Raw genomic sequence first — 7,166 nt, forward strand, 5'->3', positions numbered from 1 at the left:
GAAGTCGCAACTTTTTAAAACAACGGAAAACTGCGAGGGCTCTGAATAACTATCATGTGTTGTGCCCAGTCTGATGATTTGGTGTTCGAATCCATGTTTTGCTCTGATTACGCTTCTTTGTTCGTTAGGTCCAAACCCGTACTCGTCGCTACATATACGTCTTGCATCCCATCATCTAAGTGATAAGTTAGTTTTTTTCGCGGCGTTAAACAGAACTCCTGTGTAGAGTATTCGCCCGTTACCTGCCAGGATCCTCCTCGTATATCGGCATCTAGATTCATTTAATGGTCACTCACTCACTTACTCACTCAAGCCGTGTCATCATCGTCATCAAAAGCAGTGTCAACGTTGTCATAAATATCAATAGCAGTGTCATCGCCGTCATCAACAACAGTGCCATCGCCGTCATCAACAACAATAGTCATCGTTGTCATCAAAACAACACTATCGTCGTTAACATCAACAGCAGCGATATCTTGACATCAATACCAAAAGCAGGTTATTAGTTGCCATAAATAACTCGAAGTTATGTGGAAGTTCGTGCAGGTATCGAATAATCAGTAGTTCGAGACAAACGATGTCTGGTACGGGTTTCGAGTTTTCCAATAACTCGAAGTTATGTGGAAGTTCGTGCAGGTATCGAATAATCAGTAGTTCGAGACAAACGATGTCTGGTACGGGTTTCGAGTTTTCCATTGTGTTTGTGATGAATGTGACGTCGTTAACCGCCTGGAGGTACCTAGTTCCCAGTACCTAATGAGTTAGCATTAGGAAATCGAAATAGACATGAACAAGCATGGTCGATACAGCATTCTTGGTACCGGCAGAACACAAAAACGATGCAATATATGATGAAGTGATAGACCAGTTATTATCCGTGGCAGCTAGGAGAAAATCGCTTTACGTGAGGCTACAAACATAGACGATGTCGTCAACGGCATAGACACTGGGCGTCATCAAACATCACGGCATCACACCGACAGTCTCCATCTGGATGTCCAACTCTCCCGTGAAGAGAGTCATGTAATTGTGATTATATCGTTCATTGTGACATTTGACAAACTAAAGCCGGTTTAGACATGACTGATTACATAGGCTGTATGGAGGCGGATAGACTTGTCCCATGTCTGCGAGTGTGACACCATGAAACATGTTATCTACAGACAAGATAAGGGCAAGACTTGTTAGATAGACTGGGACAGACGCTTGTTCACCCTGTGCTGGTTCGGGGCGGAGGTTTTTTTCAATATTTCACTGGTCTGGGGCCAAGGTTTGCTGCATTGCATTTGTTTGGGATTCAGGTAGGGGTTGGGCTGGTTACCTATCAAATTGGGCTGGGACCGATGATAGTTGTCAATACACTGGTATGGTACTGAATGTTGTTACCATTACACTGGATTGGGACCCAGCCTTGTTACCATGATACTGGGTCTGAGACCGACGCTTGTTACCGTTACACTTTTTGGGACCAATGCTTGTTACCATTACACTGGTATGAGGCCAAGGCTTGTTACCATTACACTGGTATGGGACCGAGGCTTGTTACCATTACACTGGTTTGGGACCAAGGCTTGTTACCATTACACTGGTATGGGACCAAGGCTTGTTACCATTACACTGGTTTGAGAACGAGGCTTGTTACCATTACGCTGGTATGGGGCCAATGCTTGTTACCATTACGCTGGTTTGGGACCAAGGCATGTTACCATTAAACTGATATGGGACCAATACTTGTTACCATTACACTGGTATGGGACCAATGCTTGTTACCATTACGCTGGTATGGGACCAAGGCTTGTTACCATTAAACTGATATGGGACCAATACTTGTTACCATTACACTGGTATGGGACCAATGTTTGTTACCATTACACTGGTATGGGACCGAGACTTGTTACCATTACACTGGTATGAGACCGAGGATTGTTACCATTACACTGGTATGGAGCCAATGCTTGTTACCATTACGCTGGTTTGGGACCAAGGCATGTTACCATTACACTGATATGGGACCAATACTTGTTACCATTACACTGGTTTGGGACCAAGACTTATTACCATTACGCTGGTATGGGACCGAGGCTTGTTACCATTACACTGATATGGGGCCAATGCTTGTTACCATTATGCTGGTTTGGGACCACGGCATGTTACCATTACGCTGGTTTGGGACCAAGGCTTGTTACCATTACACTGGTATGGGACCAATCCTTGTTACCATTACGCTGGTTTGGGACCAAGGCTTGTTACCATTACACTGGTATGGGACCGAGACTTGTTACCATTACACTGGTATGAGACCGAGGCTTGTTACCACTACACTGGTATGGGGCCAATGCTTGTTACCATTACGCTGGTTTTGGACCAAGGCATGTTACCATTACGCTGGTTTGGGACCAAGGCTTGTTACCATTACACTGGTATGGGACCAAGACTTGTTACCATTACACTGGTATGGGGCCAATGCTTGTTACCATTACGCTGGTTTGGGACCAAGGCATGTTACCATTACGCTGGTTTGGGACCAAGGCTTGTTACCATTACACTGGTATGGGACCAATACTTGTTACCATTACGCTGGTATGGGACCGAGGCATGTAACCATTACACTCATATGGGACCAATACTTGTTGCCATTACACTGGTTTTGGACCAAGACTTGTTACCATTACACATGTATGGGGCCAATTCTTGTTACCATTATGCTGGTTTGGGACCAAGGCTTGTTACCATTACGCTGGTTTGGGACCAAGGCATGTTACCATTACACTGATATGGGACCAATACTTGTTACCATTACACTGGTATGGGACCAATGCTTGTTACCATTATGCTGGTTTGGGACCAAGGCTTGTTACCATTACACTGGTATGGGACCGAGACCTGTTACCATTACACTGGTATCAGACCGAGGCTTGTTACCACTACACTGGTATGGGGCCAATGCTTGTTACCATGACGCTGGTTTGGGACCAATGTTTGTTACCATTACACTGGTTTGTGAACGAGGCTTGTTACCATTACATTGGTTTGAGATCGAGGCTTGTTAACATTACATTGGTTTGAGAACGACGCTTGTTACCATTACACTGGTTTGAGATCGAGGCTTGTTACCATTACATTGGTTTGAGATCGAGGCTTGTTACCATTACATTGGTTTGAGATCGAGGCTTGTTACCATTACATTGGTTTGAGATCGAGGCTTGTTACCATTACATTTGTTTGAGATCGAGGCTTGTTACCATTACATTGTTTTGAGATCGAGGCTTGTTACCATTACACTGTTTTGAGATCGAGGCTTGTTACCATTACACTGGTTTGAACAAGGACCGAGGCATTGGTTTGAGATCGAGGCTTGTTACCATTACACTGGTTTGAGAACAAGGCGAGGCTTGTTACCATTACATTGGTTTGAGATCGAGGCTTGTTACCATTACACTGTGAGAACAAGGCGTGTATTAGTTTGAGGCCTGTTACCATTACGTTTGTTTGACGAGGCTTGTTACCATTACATTGGTTTGAGAAGGCTTGTTACCATTACATTGGTTTGAGATCGAGGCTTGTTACCATTACTCGAGGCTTGTTAGAACTAAATGAATTGTGTTTACAAATTTTAAAGTCCGAGGAGAACAAGAATCATTTTGTTTTTAACTGATGACCACGCCCACCGATGTCAAATTGTACCCATAGGGGAATCATTCTTATTCGGCTGCTCTAAGTAACTATGTTTGGTTTAAACAGTTGTTTTAACAGTATTCTAGTAATACACGAGCGTGTCTGGTGAACGAGAAAACCCCGAAGTGATGTAGGTCTCAGTCTTTTATCACTCTAGCGAAACATACGAGCACAGTTATGGTGCTGAGGAACCAGGAAACAATAAGAGTGAACCGGGACTCGAACCCACAATTACATGTTTCTGGTGAGATAAAGTGACGACCCTCTACACATCAAACTGCAGCGTCCTTGACGACCGGAACATCATCAGTTGTTCATAGTGTCATCAACTCAGAAATGGAATCATCAAAGTGTGAAAAACACTGAAACAGATCTAAAATTCGACCCCAGGAGCATACGTTTCGGCGTTCCCAAGTGCCTCACATCAACTTAACGAATTACGGCGCCCTTATCATCTTGGCCACCCGGGCGCCCTTTACTGATCGGAAGCATGGTCTCTTCCTGAAGCAATACCAGATTGTTGTTATCATATCGTTTGGGCGAATAAAACAAATACACCCTGCCAGAAGACCTGAATAATTCCTGTTTATGTTCGTATTGTCTGGCGCAATACAATTAGAGCTTCCCTACCGTGAAACAAGCATCATGTCACGTGATCAAGCTGGTAAAACAGCCTGCGGTTTTTAGATAACTTGCAGCATTTCCCTGTAGACTGGATGTTGGTTGGGAAGTGAACGGCGTGACCTGCAAAACAAGGAAACTCTCAGTGCCACTGATGTCAATTGGAATTTATACGTAATGTACGAGCTGGTTGCAGGATCTCCATTACGCAATGACGGATCCACCATGCATTGTGACGTTTGAAATATTGCAATGAGTTACCACTCTTAACCCTTACTACGATCTGTTTTGTAAACACTTGGCGTGGATGTACAAACGTACAAGCCTCTGGGGAGTTAACGGGTTAATATTATAAACTGTCGGCTTGGTTTGGTTTGGTTTGTTGTTTTACGCCGCAATATTCCAGCTATGAGGCGGCAGTGTAAATAATTGAGTCTGGACCAGACAATCCAGTGATCAACAGCATGAGCATCGATCTACGCAACTGGGATACGATGTGTGAACCAAGTCAGCGAGCCTGACCCCCCCGATCTGGTTAGTCGTCTCTTACTACATGCATGGGTTACTGAAGATCAAGTCTAACCGGGTATAAACTATATCGGGCAAAGAGATGTATAACATCTCGTCTCAAATGCAAATATTTTGCTGCAAAAACCTACAACGTGGACATCGTATATAAACTGAGTTTAGTGATCTGTACCAGAGAGTTGTGTTTATCACTTCCCAGGCTGGATGTCAGTAAGTCCTGTATGAAGGGTTCAGGTATCGCCTGAACAACCGCACACAGACTGTGACTCACTGGATGTGTGTCTTTGCAAACTGCCGTGGAAAATTGAGCACTGTTGATGAGTATGGCCACATAACCATGGTGTTATAGAAGATCCGACTACTCTGCGACTGATGAGTATCTTGAGGACCCGTGCCAGGAAAGAAGTCACACCTATTCAACAGATCTTCGAAGATGAGATGCGAACCTTAACTGTCGATGAAGCTGCCACAACATCCTCCTTTGCTAGCATTGATGCTGGTCTCTACCGACAGCGCCGAAAGAATGTTCCTCCACTCCCGAAGACCCTGGCTGATGTGTGCATAGAAGACCAGTGGGCTGAGACCAACGACGGAAGTCAATTCCTCGCTATAGACGATCGTGTCCACGACAGAATCCTGGTGTCCTCCACAGAAGACATGATGGAGTGCCGACACCCTATTCATGGATGGTAAATTCTATTCCTGTCCCAGCCTTTGGAACCAGCTGTATGCTGTTCACTGTCTATCTGGTTCCACCATGTTCCCCGTTGCGTTTGCCCTAATGCCTAATAGACAAAGAGTGACCTCCATCAGGCTGTTCCAGCAACTGATGAATGTTGTCCATACTGTAACAGGTGCCGATCTAGATCCATCTACCATCCAGACCGACTGTGAGCTTCCTGCCATCCAAGCACTCGAGACTGTCTTCCCTAACTCTCATCTACGAGGATGTCTCTTTCACTACGGTCGGTGTATCCTGCCCAAGATCCAAACCAAACCTACAGCCCAGTACCCCTACAATTAGGTAATACAACACCTGGCATTTACCTGTCTGGCATAATGAACTGACCCAAAGGAGAGATTACAGGGTGGAGTATATGCAGTGTGAGATTAAGCTGCACAGAGTATAGATATGAGAAGGGAATAAGATTTCGTTGTTGTTGGTAGGGTTATAATAATTCATTTTAAATAATTGAGATGAATTAAATGTTGAACTAGCTTTTTAGCTTCCTGATGTACATAGTGAGTAGACAAATTTTGCAAATCGTAATAATAAAGTTTAATAGTGTTGGAGATAGTAAACTGAGATAAATAATTTGAGATGATTTGGGGTGGTATATGCGAGGGGCGTTGAAAACGTAGTCAGCCTTACTATATTCTCGATGTCCAATGTTTGATAAGTTTCCATTTTATTTGAAGAAATTACTAGCTTTTTTATGCACTTTGATATCTAAGTTCGATTCTAGCGGACTTCTGCTCAAACACACAAAATGTTTCTTGCATATTTGGTTTCTTGGAGTTTGTGATGCATTTATTGCAGATTTTGCGTTTTTTTGGGGGGGTACCAAGGTAAAGAGCCAAACAAAATGGAGATCGTGAATTTGCTTGAGGTTGACAGATAATATGTAGAAAAATAAAACATATAACCATTAATATGTTATGACGTTTCAATATTATTGAACTTTTGTTAAAATATTTTTGTTATCATCCATTAAAACCATTCTCTCAAACTCTTAGTTTCGTTATTGCTCATTAAAATCATTCTCTTAGTTTCTAAGTGTTTGGCCTGGTCCATTGTATGGAATAGGTAACAGGAAGGGGATTAGTAGTGCACTGGACCATGAACTTTGTTGTTATAAGCTGTAGGGGTTATGGGCTGTAGGGGTTTTGGGAGGTTACTTGGATAATGGTCAAAATACCAGGCTTGGACTATAAAGAGCGAGTGAGTGAGTGAGTTTAGTTACGGCGTACTCAACAATATTCCAGCTATATGCCGGCGGTGTGTAAATAATCCAGTCTGGATCAGACAATGCAGTGATCAACATCATGAGCATCGATCGGACGATAGAGAGTGTTATTCCAAATCGGCTGATCGGAGGGAAACTGTAAACTAAATTAATGATTCCGATATTGTTCATGCAGTTTTAAAATAATTGATTTAATTTAACTAAGAACAGTGTATGCGGTTGTATATGGTTGATGTGTAAACTGTTAACAAAATGTGTTAACAAGATGACAAATATTTTGAGACTTAATCTCATTTACAATGACTAAATATATTTTACTAAAATGCAAAGATGTGATACATTTTATTTAAATCCATCACAGGATGGAGAAAGTTA

General features: G+C 42.9%; 1 long non-coding RNA gene across 1 annotated transcript; it reads left to right on the top strand.

Annotated features, from left to right (window-relative positions):
- Positions 1–919: 919 nt before the first annotated feature.
- LOC124253736 lies at positions 920–6,247 on the top strand. The gene is made up of 3 exons (XR_006892272.1): positions 920–930; positions 4,165–4,168; positions 6,170–6,247. It is a non-coding gene; the product is annotated as an uncharacterized LOC124253736 (long non-coding RNA).
- The last annotated feature ends 919 nt before the right edge of the window (positions 6,248–7,166 follow it).

Source organism: Haliotis rubra, unplaced genomic scaffold, assembly GCF_003918875.1.
Source record: "Haliotis rubra isolate DU_JTF1 unplaced genomic scaffold, ASM391887v1 Scf55, whole genome shotgun sequence".
Classification (NCBI taxonomy): domain Eukaryota; kingdom Metazoa; phylum Mollusca; class Gastropoda; order Lepetellida; family Haliotidae; genus Haliotis; species Haliotis rubra.